Source organism: Lissotriton helveticus, chromosome 1_1, assembly GCF_964261635.1.
Source record: "Lissotriton helveticus chromosome 1_1, aLisHel1.1, whole genome shotgun sequence".
Taxonomy (NCBI): Eukaryota; Metazoa; Chordata; class Amphibia; order Caudata; family Salamandridae; genus Lissotriton; species Lissotriton helveticus.
The window spans coordinates 1,310,661,717-1,310,683,896 of NC_136057.1; positions in this window are offsets into that span (position 1 = coordinate 1,310,661,717).

The window sequence follows — 22,180 nt, forward strand, 5'->3', positions numbered from 1 at the left end:
ATCACCTTTGATTGTGATATCAAGAAATGGCATTTCTTCTGTATGATGTTCCAATGTAAACTGTAAGTTAACATTTCTTGAATTAAGCCAGTCATGGAAATCATGGAGTTGGTTAACCGATCCCTTCCAGACCATAAAAACGTCATCAATGTAACGTAGCCACTTCAAAATGTTAGCAGCAAATGGGTTGGAAGAATGCCAGATATGTTGATCCTCAAAGGTAGCAACATAAATGTTAGCTATATCTGGGGCAAAAATAGCACCCATGGCTACTCCTTTCCGTTGTAAATAAAAGGAGTTCTGGTAAAGGAAGAAATTCTCACACAAAGGGATTCTTACACATTCTAAAATAAATGATGTTGGAACAGAATGTGGTCTTGTTCTGGATTCCAATAGAGTATTCAATATATCCAGAATTTCAGTTTGAGGAATATTTGTGTACAAACTTTCTATATCCATAGAAACGAGTATGTTATTCATAGGGTCAAATTGGAAATTCTCAACTTCATTAATCACTGCAGTAGTGTCCCTAATATATGAAGGCCGTTCGATGGCAAAAGGTCTAATGAACACATCTGCATAGGTGGCAAGGGGTTTTAAGATAGAGTTACATCCCGAAACAATTGGGCGACCTGGGGGGTTATTGAGGTCCTTATGTACTTTCGGGAGTAGGTAGATCGCAGGTACCGTGGGGGTCTTATTTACTAGAAAGGAAGCCTCCTTCTCATTGAGCCATCCTCCCTCGTTGCCCATTTTGCTTAGTGCTAGGATTTCCAATGTTAATCTTTTCGTTGGATTACATGTTAGTTTCTGATAGTGTGCAGGAACAGATAGTTGTCTCATCATTTCTTCATCATATTTCAATTTGTCCCATAAGACTATACCACCTCCCTTATCTGCTGGTTTTAACAGGGTGTTAGGCAGTTTTTGTAGATTTTGAAGTGCCTGTTGATGTTCCTTAGGTAAGTTAGATTTGTATTTGCAAGATTTTTTAAACAAAGATTCGATTCCAATGAGTGTGGCATTCTCAAAGGTAATCACATCTTTACTCACCATCGCATTAGAGGGATAGAAGGTGGAAGCATTTCTGAGACCCGTAAAGCCTGGTTTGGGATCTGATGAGTTGTTGGCAAAGAAGTTTTTTAGCCGAACAGTACGAAAAAAACGGTACAGTTCTAATTTAGTTTGGAACAGATCATTCCTATAGGTTGGTACAAAGCTGAGACCATTAGATAAGACTGCCACTTCATTTTCTGATAAGTTGTGCGTAGACAAATTAAAGATAGGTATCGTCAAGTCCTCTTTTACCATTCGTAGTAGCGGTTCCGGGTCTGACGGAAACCCGGGGTGTACTGCTTGTGGTACCATCCTCGTCTCGTTTGTTGTGGTCTCGCTGGTGGTCTGGAGCCTCTTTGGTCCTGGGCTAAAAAAGGCTGGTGAGATGTAGAAGGTTGGGGATCTTGTTGACGATAGTTAGAGTTGAATGATCTGTCACTACCGGATTCAGAACCAGTATCAGAGAAATTGACCCATTTAGCTGGTGGTTGATTAGAGCCTTGAGATGTGTAAAAGTCTTTTCTCAGGTAAGGATATGTTTTCTCCTTGTTATATCTCCTTATGTCATTTTGGAGTTTGTCGCACTTCTTTTGGGAGTTAAATTCTTCAAACTCCTTGATAGTCTGTTGGATTTTATCTAGGAGTGCTTTGCTGTTACTAATGGAGCTATCACCCGAGATCTTGTTTTCCAGGGATTGAATTTCCTTAGTAAGAATTTGGATCTGGCGTAGAGCAGTTTCAATGCTCAGAACCATCCAGGTTCGTGAGCATCTATTGGCGGAAAAACTAAAGCCAATTTTGAACTCTTCGTCGTCCACAAATATAATAGGGACGTTCCGTATTTGTAGACCTGCCGGTATGATATTGGCATTAAGACAATCTGTCAGGAATTTCGCATGTAGTTCAGTGCGAACGAGTTTCTTTTTCAATCTCTCGAGTTGGTTAAGATCTGAATCATGCGCTAAATTAGATGTTGGGCCCTTGTTTCCCAGTAATGAGGGACCTGATGCAACTTTTAGAATGTATTCGTCTGAATAGACCAAAGTTTCTGCCTCAGACATAGATGTAACGTTAATGTTACAAAGCAACCACTGGTCAAAGTGGCTCACAACAGACAACCGTCTGCGCAAGAATAATTGTCAAACAGTGAGCAACCCAAACTAACCCTTGAGGGCTTGGGTAATATAAGGGAAGGGTAAAAGTGCCTTCAAGGGATATGATTAAGTAGAATACAATTTATGATTTTAAACTTAGTTAATGAAGGAAAAATCAATTTTCCTAAACTGCAGCTCATGCATCAAAGTTAGATAACACAAACCATGAAATCACATAGAATGTTAAAAAACATATACACAACATATAAACAACAAAACACAAAGGTGTATATTAAAAAATGAATTTTATCAAAGGTTATTTTTTTAAAAATGACTCAACAAAGCAGAAACAATAGGAAATGCAGGTACACAAGGATAAAATCAAATTAATACGTGTCACAGCAAAACCTAGAAACCATCTATCCAAAAAATGAATTAAACATTGCAGGGATAAGATGATGATGTCGACGTTTCGGTCTCTTAAAGCACAGTTTCTGAGACCATCCTCAGGACTGATGTCACTTATATACTGCTAAGGGCTGTGGTGTAATCTGAAACATAAATGTTTACAGTTACACATCTATCTTGATTGACAGACTTTCATACACCTAAGTGACAAACTACAACATAACACTTACGGACTACTCTCACTATTACAAACATATGGAAAAATATTTACACACTTATGTAAACAAACAACATCCATAGACTTTTAGACTAACATATACAAAGACTTATTGCGCACACTGCTAACAAATAGCTGTTGGGTCTATGCACAGTAATATTGGTTGCACACGTTTGTGAGACATGACTAGCAAAAAAATATTCTCAACGTGACCTTAATAAAAAGGGTAGCTTAAGTAAACCAACATGTTTCCTGACCAACTAGGGTGATCTGCATGACTTCAATCATAATCATATACAATACTGCCTTTAGACACAGTTGATCCTCGGTTTATAATTTAGGCATCACCAGGTACTTCGGTTATCACAGATTCTGTAATGCTTGTACTTGCTACTTTGAAAATCACCATGCACATTTATTCTGGAATTCGACATTGCCACATATATATGTGCCCAGTGCAATAACTTAAATAACAACGGTAGCTAGACACGATTGCTGTACCAACGTACCATAAATTAGTGTCTTGTCAATATACTATTGGATTTGAGACAAGGGGCCTCTGCCGGGCAAGGAGCCTGAAGATGACGAGATGAACCTGAAAGTGACGAAACCTATTCTCAATTTTGTGTATTTGCCATATGGTACACTTATCTAACTTAAAGTCAATTAGAAGTTACCTATTCAATTGCGAGTTATGCCCTTTCTTGTCGGTGCTCCCACGTTATTCAGGGCGTGTGCACGAGACGGACTGCGTGCTGGTCTGGTAGGTATTAGGGAAAACAATACAGACAATCAAAGAGCCGATCATTAAAGATATTGCAGGCGCTATTTTTTAGAGACAACACTAAAGACATTTAATAGATCCGCTGTTTCAACGCACCGTTAGTATAAGCAAGATGCACACGATGTTATGCCGGGAGGTTCCTTTTAGGAGTGATTCGGTCACTTTTCCTCACTAGTTCGTGAGTGCGGACTGCATGCACGGCCAAAAGGAGTTGAAGCCACACACTGAAGAAAATCAAAATACTAATGACTATAGGCATGCCAAACATTTTTTAAAAAGAGCATTGGGCCATTAATTAGGTACGCTATCTAAACGCACCTTCGATTTCGGGCAGGATGCACTTTATGTTAAAGAGAAATGTGTGGAGAGATACTCCAATCTCTTCGCATCATGGGTTCATGCGAGCGTTGTGGTTGATGACCTATAACAAAGATATTACAGCTATGAACAATACGTTGGAGCGTATCTGAATACGTTTAACGGGCGCCATGAAGTTAATATTGAGATTTACCTTGCGCACTATGACAATTTCCAGATGTGCAAGATGTACAATCTAGACGGCTCAGTAAATGGGCAAATCCTGCAATGAAGAGACAGATAACTGTCATCAAGCATGCCTCAGTTTAAAGCTAGATTGGCTAATTCAAGGCAAAGGTTCAGCGCAGTAGGGCTTACCGGACAGGTGGCTGTGCGTCGAAGTAAATCTGACGATCCACAGAGATAGGGCAGAGTTTTCACGACCTACAGGGAGCTTATTTAAATTGTTGTTTGGAGCGCGAAACAGGACTTAACTTCCTGTTGCTGCGACCCAGATTTCATGTCGCCATCTTAGAGTGGTTAGAAATCGAATGTGGCCATTGGGAACTGCGCCGGTATACGTATTTAAAAGCATATATGACCGGCTAGCGTCTACACTGACTGAGCCTAGATTACACTATTAAGGCAAAGGCCTATATTAAATCAGTCTTTTTTAAAATTCGTATTCATAAAGTCATTGCTTATTTAAATGATGCCCATAATCCGGGTTGTGAGTCGCCATCTTTGAGTGGTTTAAATTCGTGTGATACTAAGCATTGGGATGTAGCGGGACATATAGGTAATATGGAATTTGAATATTTCAGAACAGCTCGCTATTTGGAACAAGTGCCTGGGGCGAGTTGAGCACCACTACGTATTGTAATTAATCTCTAAGATGTTTATTTGATATAGCTCACAAGACAGTTAATTCCCATGGATAAATGACAAACAAATCTTCGTGTTGGTAAAGCATCCGTGACATATACATTAGAAATACATATAACTCAATGCAAATACAATGTAGATACACAATGTCATACATCATCCCTTACTGGTTAGAGGAGCTGACATCGCAACCCTCTAGGCTGACAGTAGCTTAGGAAAGACATGCAAGTGCATGCCACTCGGTTGCAGAGTTGAGGCCTTTCCTGACTGTGTCAGTGAGGCAGATTAATTTGCCCTCTCTCAAAGAGAGGATTTTATCCACATTATTTTGCCGTACGTTGGGTCGGATGACTTCAAGCACCCACCACAACATGTCTGTCTCTTTGTGGCCCACTTGATGGTAATGTTCAACCAATGGGGCATTTTCTTTTTTGCAACGGATTCGCGACTGGTGTTGCAGAATACGTTTTTTGATTGGTTGAATGGTTTTTCCCAAATAGTGTAATAAACAGGGACATTGGATGCAGTAAGCCACATTCGTGGTATTACAATTTGAAAAGTTTTTAGCTGTAAACTTCATTCCATTGATTGTCGAAGTTTTTACAGTCTTAGTGGTCGCACACGCAGTGCAATTATTGCATTTGTGATGGCCAACTAATGGACTTATTTGCCTCATGTTTTCCACGATATTGTCCTGGGGTGTATAGTCATAGGCATGGATTAATCTATCCTGCAGATTTGTACCCCGTTTAAAGGCAAATAGCGGTTTTTGTGAGAATTCAGGTAAAGAGTGAAGTAAATTCCACTGTTGAGACACAATTTTTTTGATTGCATTCGAGCATGTCCCAAATGTGGATACACAGACGATGTTAGGTTTATTTGGGCGTTTGTTAACAGTCAAGAGGGCCTCTCGGTCATTATACCAGGCCCTTTTCATTGACTTTCGAAGAAGTCTTGAGGGGTAACCTCGCACTTGTAACTTCTCTTTTAGTTTTCTGGCCTCGCAAAAATAGTCATCTTTATATGTGCAATTTCTTCGTAAACGAAGAAATTGCCCAAACGGCAACCCATCCTTTAGTGCTTGCGGGTGGTGACTAGTATACCGTAGGAGGGTGTTTCTTGCTGTTTTTTTAGTGAAAAGGGTGGTGTATAGAAAGTTATTGGGATCAACTTTGATTGTGATATCAAGAAATGGCATTTCTTCTGTATGATGTTCCAATGTAAACTGTAAGTTAACATTTCTTGAATTAAGCCAGTCATGGAAATCATGGAGTTGGTTAACCGATCCCTTCCAGACCATAAAAACGTCATCAATGTAACGTAGCCACTTCAAAATGTTAGCAGCAAATGGGTTGGAAGAATGCCAGATATGTTGATCCTCAAAGGTAGCAACATAAATGTTAGCTATATCTGGGGCAAAAATAGCACCCATGGCTACTCCTTTCCGTTGTAAATAAAAGGAGTTCTGGTAAAGGAAGAAATTCTCACACAAAGGGATTCTTACACATTCTAAAATAAATGATGTTGGAACAGAATGTGGTCTTGTTCTGGATTCCAATAGAGTATTCAATATATCCAGAATTTCAGTTTGAGGAATATTTGTGTACAAACTTTCTATATCCATAGAAACGAGTATGTTATTCATAGGGTCAAATTGGAAATTCTCAACTTCATTAATCACTGCAGTAGTGTCCCTAATATATGAAGGCCGTTCGATGGCAAAAGGTCTAATGAACACATCTGCATAGGTGGCAAGGGGTTTTAAGATAGAGTTACATCCCGAAACAATTGGGCGACCTTATCTGCTGGTTTTAACAGGGTGTTAGGCAGTTTTTGTAGATTTTGAAGTGCCTGTTGATGTTCCTTAGGTAAGTTAGATTTGTATTTGCAAGATTTTTTAAACAAAGATTCGATTCCAATGAGTGTGGCATTCTCAAATAAATTGTATTCTACTTAATCATATCCCTTGAAGGCACTTTTACCCTTCCCTTATATTACCCAAGCCCTCAAGGGTTAGTTTGGGTTGCTCACTGTTTGACAATTATTCTTGCGCAGACGGTTGTCTGTTGTGAGCCACTTTGACCAGTGGTTGCTTTGTAACATTAACGTTACATCTATGTCTGAGGCAGAAACTTTGGTCTATTCAGACGAATACATTCTAAAAGTTGCATCAGGTCCCTCATTACTGGGAAACAAGGGCCCAACATCTAATTTAGCGCATGATTCAGATCTTAACCAACTCGAGAGATTGAAAAAGAAACTCGTTCGCACTGAACTACATGCGAAATTCCTGACAGATTGTCTTAATGCCAATATCATACCGGCAGGTCTACAAATACGGAACGTCCCTATTATATTTGTGGACGACGAAGAGTTCAAAATTGGCTTTAGTTTTTCCGCCAATAGATGCTCACGAACCTGGATGGTTCTGAGCATTGAAACTGCTCTACGCCAGATCCAAATTCTTACTAAGGAAATTCAATCCCTGGAAAACAAGATCTCGGGTGATAGCTCCATTAGTAACAGCAAAGCACTCCTAGATAAAATCCAACAGACTATCAAGGAGTTTGAAGAATTTAACTCCCAAAAGAAGTGCGACAAACTCCAAAATGACATAAGGAGATATAACAAGGAGAATACATATCCTTACCTGAGAAAAGACTTTTACACATCTCAAGGCTCTAATCAACCACCAGCTAAACGGGTCAATTTCTCTGATACTGGTTCTGAATCCGGTTGTGACAGATCATTCAACTCTAACTATCGTCAACAAGATCCCCAACCTTCTACATCTCACCAGCCTTTTTTAGCCCAGGACCAAAGAGGCTCCAGACCACCAGCGAGACCACAACAAACGAGACGAGGATGGTACCACAAGCAGTACACCCCGGGGTTCCGTCAGACCCGGAACCGCTACTACGAATGGTAAAAGAGGACTTGACGATACCTATCTTTAATTTGTCTACGCACAACTTATCAGAAAATGAAGTGGCAGTCTTATCTAATGGTCTCAGCTTTGTACCAACCTATAGGAATGATCTGTTCCAAACTAAATTAGAACTGTACCGTTTTTTTCGTACTGTTCGGCTAAAAAACTTCTTTGCCAACAACTCATCAGATCCCAAACCAGGCTTTACGGGTCTCAGAAATGCTTCCACCTTCTATCCCTCTAATGCGATGGTGAGTAAAGATGTGATTACCTTTGAGAATGCCACACTCATTGGAATCGAATCTTTGTTTAAAAAATCTTGCAAATACAAATCTAACTTACCTAAGGAACATCAACAGGCACTTCAAAATCTACAAAAACTGCCTAACACCCTGTTAAAACCAGCAGATAAGGGAGGTGGTATAGTCTTATGGGACAAATTGAAATATGATGAAGAAATGATGAGACAACTATCTGTTCCTGCACACTATCAGAAACTAACATGTAATCCAACGAAAAGATTAACATTGGAAATCCTAGCACTAAGCAAAATGGGCAACGAGGGAGGATGGTTCAATGAGAAGGAGGCTTCCTTTCTAGTAAATAAGACCCCCACGGTACCTGCGATCTACCTACTCCCGAAAGTACATAAGGACCTCAATAACCCCCCAGGTCGCCCAATTGTTTCGGGATGTAACTCTATCTTAAAACCCCTTGCCACCTATGCAGATGTGTTCATTAGACCTTTTGCCATCGAACGGCCTTCATATATTAGGGACACTACTGCAGTGATTAATGAAGTTGAGAATTTCCAATTTGACCCTATGAATAACATACTCGTTTCTATGGATATAGAAAGTTTGTACACAAATATTCCTCAAACTGAAATTCTGGATATATTGAATACTCTATTGGAATCCAGAACAAGACCACATTCTGTTCCAACATCATTTATTTTAGAATGTGTAAGAATCCCTTTGTGTGAGAATTTCTTCCTTTACCAGAACTCCTTTTATTTACAACGGAAAGGAGTAGCCATGGGTGCTATTTTTGCCCCAGATATAGCTAACATTTATGTTGCTACCTTTGAGGATCAACATATCTGGCATTCTTCCAACCCATTTGCTGCTAACATTTTGAAGTGGCTATGTTACATTGATGACGTTTTTATGGTCTGGAAGGGATCGGTTAACCAACTCCATGATTTCCATGACTGGCTTAATTCAAGAAATGTTAACTTACAGTTTACATTGGAACATCATACAGAAGAAATGCCATTTCTTGATATCACAATCAAAGTTGATCCCAATAACTTTCTATACACCACCCTTTTCACTAAAAAAACAGCAAGAAACACCCTCCTACGGTATACTAGTCACCACCCGCAAGCACTAAAGGATGGGTTGCCGTTTGGGCAATTTCTTCGTTTACGAAGAAATTGCACATATAAAGATGACTATTTTTGCGAGGCCAGAAAACTAAAAGAGAAGTTACAAGTGCGAGGTTACCCCTCAAGACTTCTTCGAAAGTCAATGAAAAGGGCCTGGTATAATGACCGAGAGGCCCTCTTGACTGTTAACAAACGCCCAAATAAACCTAACATCGTCTGTGTATCCACATTTGGGACATGCTCGAATGCAATCAAAAAAATTGTGTCTCAACAGTGGAATTTACTTCACTCTTTACCTGAATTCTCACAAAAACCGCTATTTGCCTTTAAACGGGGTACAAATCTGCAGGATAGATTAATCCATGCCTATGACTATACACCCCAGGACAATATCGTGGAAAACATGAGGCAAATAAGTCCATTAGTTGGCCATCACAAATGCAATAATTGCACTGCGTGTGCGACCACTAAGACTGTAAAAACTTCGACAATCAATGGAATGAAGTTTACAGCTAAAAACTTTTCAAATTGTAATACCACGAATGTGGTTTACTGCATCCAATGTCCCTGTTTATTACACTATTTGGGAAAAACCATTCAACCAATCAAAAAACGTATTCTGCAACACCAGTCGCGAATCCGTTGCAAAAAAGAAAATGCCCCATTGGTTGAACATTACCATCAAGTGGGCCACAAAGAGACAGACATGTTGTGGTGGGTGCTTGAAGTCATCCGACCCAACGTACGGCAAAATAATGTGGATAAAATCCTCTCTTTGAGAGAGGGCAAATTAATCTGCCTCACTGACACAGTCAGGAAAGGCCTCAACTCTGCAACCGAGTGGCATGCACTTGCATGTCTTTCCTAAGCTACTGTCAGCCTAGAGGGTTGCGATGTCAGCTCCTCTAACCAGTAAGGGATGATGTATGACATTGTGTATCTACATTGTATTTGCATTGAGTTATATGTATTTCTAATGTATATGTCACGGATGCTTTACCAACACGAAGATTTGTTTGTCATTTATCCATGGGAATTAACTGTCTTGTGAGCTATATCAAATAAACATCTTAGAGATTAATTACAATACGTAGTGGTGCTCAACTCGCCCCAGGCACTTGTTCCAAATAGCGAGCTGTTCTGAAATATTCAAATTCCATATTACCTATATGTCCCGCTACATCCCAATGCTTAGTATCACACGAATTTAAACCACTCAAAGATGGCGACTCACAACCCGGATTATGGGCATAATTTAAATAAGCAATGACTTTATGAATACGAATTTTAAAAAAGACTGATTTAATATAGGCCTTTGCCTTAATAGTGTAATCTAGGCTCAGTCAGTGTAGACGCTAGCCGGTCATATATGCTTTTAAATACGTATACCGGCGCAGTTCCCAATGGCCACATTCGATTTCTAACCACTCTAAGATGGCGACATGAAATCTGGGTCGCAGCAACAGGAAGTTAAGTCCTGTTTCGCGCTCCAAACAACAATTTAAATAAGCTCCCTGTAGGTCGTGAAAACTCTGCCCTATCTCTGTGGATCGTCAGATTTACTTTGACGCACAGCCACCTGTCCGGTAAGCCCTACTGCGCTGAACCTTTGCCTTGAATTAGCCAATCTAGCTTTAAACTGAGGCATGCTTGATGACAGTTATCTGTCTCTTCATTGCAGGATTTGCCCATTTACTGAGCCGTCTAGATTGTACATCTTGCACATCTGGAAATTGTCATAGTGCGCAAGGTAAATCTCAATATTAACTTCATGGCGCCCGTTAAACGTATTCAGATACGCTCCAACGTATTGTTCATAGCTGTAATATCTTTGTTATAGGTCATCAACCACAACGCTCGCATGAACCCATGATGCGAAGAGATTGGAGTATCTCTCCACACATTTCTCTTTAACATAAAGTGCATCCTGCCCGAAATCGAAGGTGCGTTTAGATAGCGTACCTAATTAATGGCCCAATGCTCTTTTTAAAAAATGTTGGCATGCCTATAGTCATTAGTATTTTGATTTTCTTCAGTGTGTGGCTTCAACTCCTTTTGGCCGTGCATGCAGTCCGCACTCACGAACTAGTGAGGAAAAGTGACCGAATCACTCCTAAAAGGAACCTCCCGGCATAACATCGTGTGCATCTTGCTTATACTAACGGTGCGTTGAAACAGCGGATCTATTAAATGTCTTTAGTGTTGTCTCTAAAAAATAGCGCCTGCAATATCTTTAATGATCGGCTCTTTGATTGTCTGTATTGTTTTCCCTAATACCTACCAGACCAGCACGCAGTCCGTCTCGTGCACACGCCCTGAATAACGTGGGAGCACCGACAAGAAAGGGCATAACTCGCAATTGAATAGGTAACTTCTAATTGACTTTAAGTTAGATAAGTGTACCATATGGCAAATACACAAAATTGAGAATAGGTTTCGTCACTTTCAGGTTCATCTCGTCATCTTCAGGCTCCTTGCCCGGCAGAGGCCCCTTGTCTCAAATCCAATAGTATATTGACAAGACAATAATTTATGGTACGTTGGTACAGCAATCGTGTCTAGCTACCGTTGTTATTTAAGTTATTGCACTGGGCACATATATATGTGGCAATGTCGAATTCCAGAATAAATGTGCATGGTGATTTTCAAAGTAGCAAGTACAAGCATTATAGAATCTGTGATAACCGAAGTACCTGGTGATGCCTAAATTATAAACCGAGGATCAACTGTGTCTAAAGGCAGTATTGTATATGATTATGATTGAAGTCATGCAGATCACCCTAGTTGGTCAGGAAACATGTTGGTTTACTTAAGCTACCCTTTTTATTAAGGTCACGTTGAGAATATTTTTTTGCTAGTCATGTCTCACAAATGTGTGCAACCAATATTACTGTGCATAGACCCAACAGCTATTTGTTAGCAGTGTGCGCAATAAGTCTTTGTATATGTTAGTCTAAAAGTCTATGGATGTTGTTTGTTTACATAAGTGTGTAAATATTTTTCCATATGTTTGTAATAGTGAGAGTAGTCCGTAAGTGTTATGTTATAGTTTGTCACTTAGGTGTATGAAAGTCTGTCAATCAAGATAGATGTGTAACTGTAAACATTTATGTTTCAGATTACACCACAGCCCTTAGCAGTATATAAGTGACATCAGTCCTGAGGATGGTCTCAGAAACTGTGCTTTAAGAGACCGAAACGTCGACATCATCATCTTATCCCTGCAATGTTTAATTCATTTTTTGGATAGATGGTTTCTAGGTTTTGCTGTGACACGTATTAATTTGATTTTATCCTTGTGTACCTGCATTTCCTATTGTTTCTGCTTTGTTGAGTCATTTTTAAAAAAATAACCTTTGATAAAATTCATTTTTTAATATACACCTTTGTGTTTTGTTGTTTATATGTTGTGTATATGTTTTTTAACATTCTATGTGATTTCATGGTTTGTGTTATCTAACTTTGATGCATGAGCTGCAGTTTAGGCAAATTGATTTTTCCTTCATTAACTAAGTTTAAAATCATAAATTGTATTCTACTTAATCATATCCCTTGAAGGCACTTTTACCCTTCCCTCGCCAAGAAGGCGCATCTATTACCTTGTAGGTGTGTTTCCTGGAGGAGTACAACATCTGCCCCAGACCTCTTGATGTAATTGTTTACCAAGCCTCGTTTAATCTTGCAGCCTAGGCCGTTGACATTCCAGGTCATTACCTTAATGCTCTCTTCGTGGGCAGCTCCCCTCTCACAATCTCCCATAGTCATGCTGGTGATGAGTGAATGGCGGGCCCTACAGCAACCGGGACAGAGTTTGGCATGGAACAGAAGCTAATAGTCTACATGATGTGCCAGGTAGCGGTGGGTAGTCTCTGACTGTATGTGGCTGGATGTGTTGCCTTTTGTGTGTGTCCGCCCGAGATACATTTGTGGTACTCAGATGGAGTGCCTCACCCCCCCCCCCTTCCCCCCAACTCCTCCCAACTCCCTCAACACCCCCCTTATGATAGCCCCAACATTCCGCTTCAACATAACTGACCCCCCCCTTCTTCCCCCCACCCCACCTCCCTCCCCTTTCAGTCCCAGCCCTGTGCAAGGCAGAACTGTCAGCAGAAGAAGGTCTATCGCTCACCCAAAGGTCCCCCTCCCTTTCAACCTACTCTGGTAGACTCAGTGCATATACAGATACAGAGGAATATTTGACAGCATGTGACTCTGTACACGACACAGTAAAACTACTCTTTTAGTTAAAGAGTAACATTTCATGAAAATGTAACTAATATTAACAAGGATTTAACAATAGGTATAATTAAGGCGCCCAGTCTTCCATTTTTACAGATTTTTTACAGAAAAATACAGCCAGAAAACAACGTGTTTTCAGTCTGTATTATTTTTTTAAAGTGTTAAAATACAGAAAATTGAGGACCTTCTCAGTGACTTTCCATGTTGTTGTCCGCCAATAGATGTGCAGTTTGATAGCATATGTAGTTAAAAAACACATTACATTTCCTTTAATAACTGCATATCTAAGCATATATTTGTGCTATTATGCAAATATTTTCATGCGTCTTTATAGTTTTATTATATTGGCTGCTAAATGTGCTAAAATCAGACAGACATCAAAGTATGAGTGCACATTTATTGGTTAAATATATGTAGAAATATACGATTAGCTGCTTCATTTATTCACACAACGCACAATAAATATGGATAAATAAAAATAAAATAGCCAAAAAATAAATATGGATAATTACAGATGGAAATGTGTAAAAAAAATACCATATAAACGGGAGCCCTAGTTATGATCAGATATAAAGAGGTAAGGGTAACAGGTCATGCTAGGGTGCCCCCATTGAAAGGTAGCCATAAGCTTAGCTAGGGGGGACTGGAGTGCATTGACAAAGCTACTACCCCATTGCACTGCATGTGTAGATGTGGGTGAGGGCATGTTGGAGGAAATCTCTATTAAGAAATAAGGAACATTTAAGAGTGGAGGAAATCACCCATAAGCTAGTTGATGTTTGGGCATCAGTTTATTTGTGGATCGTTGGACAAAATCCCAATAAACCTTACACAAGATTATTCAACTAAGCAGCGTTCTCAGATCAGCCCCGACTGATGTCTGTGTCATCCAACTGGTGAGGAACACAGCCATCCTCACATACTACGTATCCACGTAAGACAACCAGTCCTAGAGGGGCAAAGGACAGCCAATGAACGGAGTTGTTAGGTACAGAATGGGGTCAATTGACCAAAATAATTTGGAATAAGTTGAAATGAATTCTGAAAAGTATCAATCTAAACTATAGTTGAATAAGTACATTATTTCACTTTTCTATTGAATTTGGATCCCAACATTAAAAAGTCGTTTTTATGGTGTTAGAGGAATGTTAACTCTGTGCACTGCTGTGTACTATACAACAAAGATCATCAAGTCCTACTTTTTGTTTTCTGGCATGTCCTGCAGATTAAAAATGCTTGTAAAAAAGGCAGACACAATTAAACATAACTTTCCCAGAAACTTATTTGAGTGGGTGGGGGGGGGGGGGGGGAATTGAAAACAAAATAAAAGGTTGCCCAGCTTACATAAGACATCATGTTTGGGTTTCTTCATCAACGGAGGACATAACAGATATTCAAAATAAAGCAAAGCAGAGGTTCCCAGCACAGGTCGAGACCGGTAGGTACATGCCACATTTTTAGCACACCCACATAAGGAAATTTTACACACAATCCAATGGAAGAAAAATTGGAAAAATTGAAGCAACACACATATGTGCCGAAAAGGAGAAATCCCATAAAGGCTAAACTCGTAACCACACTTGTGCATGGGTAACATGGTTTTGAAACTCTGCAAAACATTACTGGTTTCCAAGGGGAAATCACGTAGAGTAGCATCAGCTTTCTAAGAATAGCCGTGTTTCAAAGAAAATAAAACCCATCTCAGTCAACAGTATTCCCAGTTTGAAGGTCGCCTCTGTTTTTGATGTACAACGCACAACAGAAAAATTACCCTCAGGCAGTAAGGACCCAGATCCATTTAACCAGGTACCTTTTGGGGCTCACAAGGTCTTGACAGACAAAGAGAATATGCGTTATCCCTCTACTACTACTCATTTGTGATATCTTATTTTGGAGATTCCTACGAAGGACTGAATGATTCTTAGCAAAACTTATTGACATTGGCCGAATAAGTGGGATTGTTAACAGTGTTAATATCTATATGTGTAGAATTATCTGTACATTACCCCTTATCTTCACCTATATATTTTTTTACTCACTAGAGGACATGCAAAGCAAGACTAGATTAAGTGGCGACAAATTGAAAAGGCAAGCAAAATCATTATTAATAATTTGATAGCCCTTGGTGGGGAAAACATACCTCTGCAGATTTTGACAATGCCTCCCAGGGAGAAGGAGGGAAATGCTTTATTGTTTCCGGCGCCTCTCTTTGAAGAGGCCGCGATGAAAGAGCCCTGTTTCCCGCCCGCACACGCCCTTCACACTCCGAGCCTGACTGAGGTAAGCATGCCGTCGCCCGTCGTGTTATTGCAAAACGCACTTCAAGATGAAGATACCTTTTCCTGAATGTTGGTGGGGTGGGGGGGGGGGGGGGGGCTCAGCAGAACAATGAGGAAGAGTAGGCACACGCCCCTGCCTCATCTTTGGATCATGGCCAGTGCGACAAAAGCTCCGGAGAGGACAGTGATGGCGTCGGGAGTTGTCCTGTCTCCATGCTTCCCGGCCTGTCATCACTTCTACGCCACAACCGCTAAAGGTCATTTCAATTGTTTGCTGGGGGTGTTTTCTATGCTTTCTGCAGCTTTCAGAACAAAAAAAGTTCGGTTTTTGCGAATAAAATAACAAAACCAAAAATATCTACGCTTGCAGTTAAACTGCTGCTCGTGAACAGTTAAGAGAGAAAGGCCATGCGTGAGGATAAAAGGGATGTGTACTATTTGAGGGGAACGGAGAAAGAATGCAGGGGGTTGGGGACCACAGTTTTATTTTTAAAATAAATAAAGGCCTAAAGTGTTTTTGGAGGCCATCCCAACTCTCCACTGGCTGAATACTGGGATGTCCGAAAAACAGGGCTTCCTTGTCTTGCTTCCTCATAATGATTCTTTCTACCAGAACTCTACACTTCCTGTCACTTTACTTCGGTCTTGTATGTTCTTATTAGGTCCTGCCTAGGAGACAGCACCAGCTGTCTGGTTGCGAATGACCTATTGTGAATTTACATGGGCTAAGAGCCCACCCATTGCTTACCATAGGTTGGCGCAACTGTCACTCTTGATTGCTTGCTTCTTATTTGATGGCTTTGTTTCCTCTTATTGCATTTGTCCCTCAGCTGGAGCACAGTCTTTTTACAGTCCGTTTAATTGGCTGACTTGTATCCTACCACCGTTTGCCTTTAGGGAACTACTTTTTTCTTTCTGGTTAAGCACTGCATGAGAGTGCACATGTTTTCATGTGCTTTTCCTCAACGGCGTTTCTCCTCTACCCAGCACTCCATGTTGCTCACTCTTGTGTGCTTCCCTCCTACTTCCCCGCAACGTGTTGCTTTCTCCCTCACAAGCTTCTCACACACTTCTTGTGTTGCTCTATCCCTCACGTGCTTCGCCCCTGCCGCTGTGTTGCTCTCTCCTGTGTGGGCTGCTTTTCACCTCTCACCCTCCAATCAGACTGTTTTTTGTTTTATTTCCCCATAACCTGCCCCTCCGTTGCACCTCTGCCATATTGACTCATCAAAAAAGAACACTTTTGCGCTACTTCTGGTAAATTGTTTATTTACTTATCCATCTCAGATCGGTATATAAAAATAAAAATGACACAAGTGCATTTCGTGGTCTCGTGCTTGTGTGGTGATACGTGCCTACAAAAGGAAGCAGATGGTACCAGCCACGCATTGCACCTTTTTATCCCTTTGGCCATGCTGCAGAGTATCACCAAGGAATGCTTTTTGTCAACGCTGGACATCATCACCAAGAGGCATTGGTAAAGCCAATAGGTCTGAAAGGTGATAAGCCAAGCAGCAAATTGTTGCCTACTGTGTTATGTGAGTTTATACAGAAGGCTGGTGGCATTATTAGATGACATAGAGGAGAATGCGTATAGTTAGGATGCAAGGGTACAGGTTTCAATGAAGGAGAGGATGTGATCTTTGAAATGAGGTGTCGAAAATTTGCAGAGCTATATTATTAGGGATTAAGATAAACATTAATGTAGTATAGGCTAGGATGTGCTCAGAGAAAGGAGACACGCAGAGCATGGAAATGAGGGGAGGGTTATTGGAAAGTATATAGCAGCAGCAACAGTTGGAAGTTTTAAGTCAAGGTCTAATTCCATTGCTTGCATTTCCCACTCACTTAATTATACAAGTGGTGAAGATTTTTTCCCCATGCTTATGTGATGTTCTTCGACTTCCCATTCTGCCCCAACACCTAAGCCCTTTCCTTCCCCCATGATTCGATTTTGAGCCACAAGTCTTCCCTGCACGTCTTTAACAAACGTTTATCATTTCAAGCTTTGGTCCTCAGAGGTATCAGGCATTCCTCACCACTCGGCCCTCTTTGATTAGAGAGAGTGGAAGAGAATAAATGGATCAATGAGTGGGACTGCATTGGAAAATACAGAGCCTTGAGGTAAGATTGTGGGTCATCAGTCAAGACCCACCCGCAGGCAAAGACGCCCCCGGCCCAACCACCTCCTTGCAGTATGACGGGGGAAAGGAGCAGGTAACCTCCTCCCAACCAGACTATATTTGGTCCCGAATGCCCTCCCCACCTCCCACCAAAGCCCCAGTCCACCATCACGGGCCACCAGCAGACCTTAACCTTTTGCTAAACGCAGGTGTTAGGTGTCAGTGGAACTAAGGAAACCATGAAGATTGCCATCTGGTCCCGGGTCCGTGTAGTTCATTCAGTCTAGGGCCTATACCTCGTAATAGGCAGATTTGTGTGGAAATATGTCCAGATTCGAAGTTTCCAGGCTCCCCATCTAAATCTGGTGAACACCAAAATGAAGGTCTTAGTGTTGGGAAGCATGTGGATTTCGCGAGGTCACGGGTGGAGTTCGGGTAGATGGAGAGTGCCAGTTTTTAAATTGAAAACCAGCCAAGGTTGCCTTTTTTCACAGTCTTTGACAGATGTGGCCGCCCATGTCAATCTTCACTTCCAGCCCTACTCCGCCACTCCACGGCAGTGGCTGAGGAGCAGGGTGCTTAAGGTGTCGGTTGCGATGACCAATAGCGGTTCACCAAGGCTGCTCATTCCATGAGGGGTAGATGGTGGGAAATTGATCGGGAAGGGAAACATGATTAGTGGATGAGATCCAGGTAGGTTGGTGGCTTCAGGTAACAGTTTATGTCTGGATATTGTGATATTATGATATACAGTCAATGTATTGAGGCAAATGGCCATGACACTTCTTTACCAGCCAGAGGAGGATGCGTAAATGAGCGAAGAGAGATGTCTGGCAAATTACAGTTCAGGCCAAGTTGGGTACCACAGGAGAGGATGAGGGGTGCATGGGAAGTTGGAAGTTGGAAATTGGGAAACTTGAGAGTTTCGAGCTGCGCCATGTCATGAAAATCAGACCTTTTCCATTCTGGTGCTTGTGGCTTTACTTTGCCTGTTATTAATCCAGGACCACGTGTTCCAGAATGCAAAGCACAGGATTAGACTCTTCCACGTGACAAGTGCAGAATGGGATCTCCGAGACTGGGGTTTAGTGCCGGAGAGATTAGGAAGCCTGTGCTCCGTGGCGGATTTCGATCCCAATTGAACTTTTAAAAGTGTCATATGTATGCATTAAACTACTGCAAGCGCCCATAAACCATCTGTTTTACATTATGTGCTATGCTAAAAATATCCCGTAAATTCACAAATAAGGGTTTCGCTCTCTGGTTTCGTTTAGCAGCTCGACAAAGTGCAACAGTAGACATTTTTCGTGTGTAATAATCTTTTTTCTTGCAAAATGGGCTGTCTAAGAAAACATAAAGTGTTTTGCAAAATGCGTGCATAGTTAGCATACCAGCAGTGGCTCTCAGGGCCGTTCTGTCCCCAGTCGATAATATTTTCATTTTTCAGGATTTATTTCTTATTTACTTTTCTGTGCATTTCATTCTTCCTCCGTGTTCCCACGGGTTCTTGGGAGGCCTGCGGGCTGGATATGCAGTTCAATAAATAATCATTAAAATTATATGTTATTAGAGCGAAGAAAGCTTTCTGTGTTGAGTTATATTACGACCACAGAGTGGCTTCCTGCAGTTTCACATGGGCACCATCAGTGCAAGACTGTTTCACAGTGGCCGGAGGGCGGCAACAGGGCAACTTTCGATCACATTCGACAAGAATCCAGAGCACACTTAGTATATCAAATCAAATTTCAATCTTCAAGTGGTCAAATGGCCAAACCAATGGGATAGATCAAACAGACATAAGTTTTCAAAAAGTTTTATTGTTCAACAGTGTTCTTTTCTCAGAATCACTGTGCCTGTCACTCTAGCCTACACGTGTTTCATCACAGCATGTGGCTGTGAATCTTCAGGGCTGATCTAAATGATCGAGGCGCTTTATCGGGAGACCGGTGATAATTCCGTCCCGGTCCTAATCGGGATGTTTCTGTATACACGAGAGCGGTACCGAAAATAATCGGTTTCCGTTCCGTTTCCGCGTTCCCGCACTTGGAAACAGGAGCTGCACCTAGCTCAACCCACGGGCAACAAACGGCCCGAAAATACCGACGCTGTGTAAACTCACACACTACCCCCATTCTGACGGAACGGAAACCGATTATTTTCGGTACCGCTCTCGTGTATACAGAAACATCCCGATTAGGACCGGGACGGAATTATCACCGGTCTCCCGATAAAGCGCCTCGATCATTTAGATCAGCCCTGAAGATTCACAGCCACATGCTGTGATGAAACACGTGTAGGCTAGAGTGACAGGCACAGTGATTCTGAGAAAAGAACACTGTTGAACAATAAAACTTTTTGAAAACTTATGTCTGTTTGATCTATCCCATTGGTTTGGCCATTTGACCACTTGAAGATTGAAATTTGATTTGATATACTAAGTGTGCTCTGGATTCTTGTCGAATTACATTAGAGAGAGGTCCTTGATCCTTTTCTCTTACAGAGGTTAAGGTTTTCCTCTGCCAAGAAGCACCTAATTCTATACCATGACATTGTAATACTTACCGTGATAAGCTGAGCGCCACATTTCTGAACACTTAAAAACCTGTTCACAGATTGTATAAAAACTTTCGATCACAGTGGCACATTGTCAGCAACAGGCAGGCTTAGTTCACTGTGGCACATGGGAGTCACCAGTGCAAGCTTCTTTCACAGTGGCACATGGGCAGCTCCATTCCAGTGCAAGCTTCATGGATCTTGGGACAGCACCAGTGCAGGCTTATTTTGCCACATTCAGTGATAGTGCAAGCTTATTTCACAGTGGCACATGGGCAGTTCCACACCAATGCAAGCTTCCTGGGTCAAGGAAAAGCACCAGTGCAGGCTTATTTTATAGTGCCACATTCAGTGATAGCGCAAGCTTCTTTCACAGTGGCACATGGGCAGTTCCACACCAATTCGAGCTTCCTGGGTCAAGGAGAAGCACCAGTGCAGGCTTATTTTATAGTGGCACGTTTCAGTGGCACTTCAAGCTTTTTTCTACAGAGGCACGTTGCAGCTGCAATGCAAGCTTCATTCATTATCACGTGGCAGCATCAGTGAAACATTCGTAGCACCAGTGCAAACGTATTTCACAATGGCACATGGGCAGCTCCACACCAATGTGAGTTTCCTGTATCATAGGGCAGCACCAGTGCAGGCTTATTGTATAGGGCACATTTCAGTGGCACTGCAAGCTTCTTTTACAGAGGCACAATGCAGCTGCATTGCAAGCTTCATTCATTACCATGTGACAGCGTCATTGAAACATTCATTCTCATTCGCAAAACACTAGCACCAGTGCAAACTTATTTCAAAGTGGCACATGGGCAGGACATGTGCATGTTTCCTTCAGTGTCACATGAGCAGCACTAGTGCAAGCTTCTACCATATTGTCAGATGGCCATCTTTTTTTTTTTTTGCAGATTTATATAGCGCAAACTGGACCCGAAGGTATTGGAGCACTTTACATGAGCACCAGTTACATTACACAAGGACACATTCATTTTTTTTGTAGGCACGGGGAGATTAAGTGATTTGCCCAAGACGTGGACACGACCCCGAGGCTTGAACCTTGGTTTCCCAGCTCCAAAGTCGCCAATCTAGCCGTCAGACCACATCCTCTGACTAGGCCGCCTTCACTGTGGCACATGGGCAGCACCAGTGCAAGCTTCTCACTATCGGTCATGGGCAGCAGCAGTGTGTGGATTATTTCATTATATAAAATGGACAGAGTCAGTACAAGTGTTCTTCACAATGGCGCACACAGGACCAGCTTATGTAACTGTGCCACGTGGACAGCACCTAAGCAAGATTCTTTAGCAAAATCAATCGTAGAGGCTCCCCCAATTCGGGGGAGACGTACATATGGTCAGGGCACAAGTCCTAAAAAAAGAAGTGGGGGGACTAACCTAGTTAGGCAGTATGCAAGTGAGATCACGGAGCATGACATCACGGCGCACAACATCACGGCGCATGACATCACACATGGCATCACAGGAATTGACATCATTGAAAGTGGTATCACAAGCCACGTCTTTACAGGAAGTGGTATCACAAGAAGTGACATCAGATCTAAAGCTCTAACATATATGTTTTAGCAGGTCTATCATGTGTACGTTTGAGCACATTGCGAGGATAATAGCACAGTGAGCTATGGAAGATGATATGTGACTTCTACATCTTGCAATCCCCCAGTTTTATGTAACACATCCTGTACATTCATTTACAAACGTATATAATTTATTGTACATGTAATAGGCACGTGTTGAGATAAAGCGCTCTGACACCCTGCATTGGAATGAGTAGGGTTCTACAAGAAAAAATAGTGGTACTTAAATTATTTCAACGCATCCTCAGAGGAAATGAGCTCTATATAAATGTAATTTGCTTTGTGCAAATGCTGGGAAAGACCAAACCATCTGATATTCTTACAGTGCATGC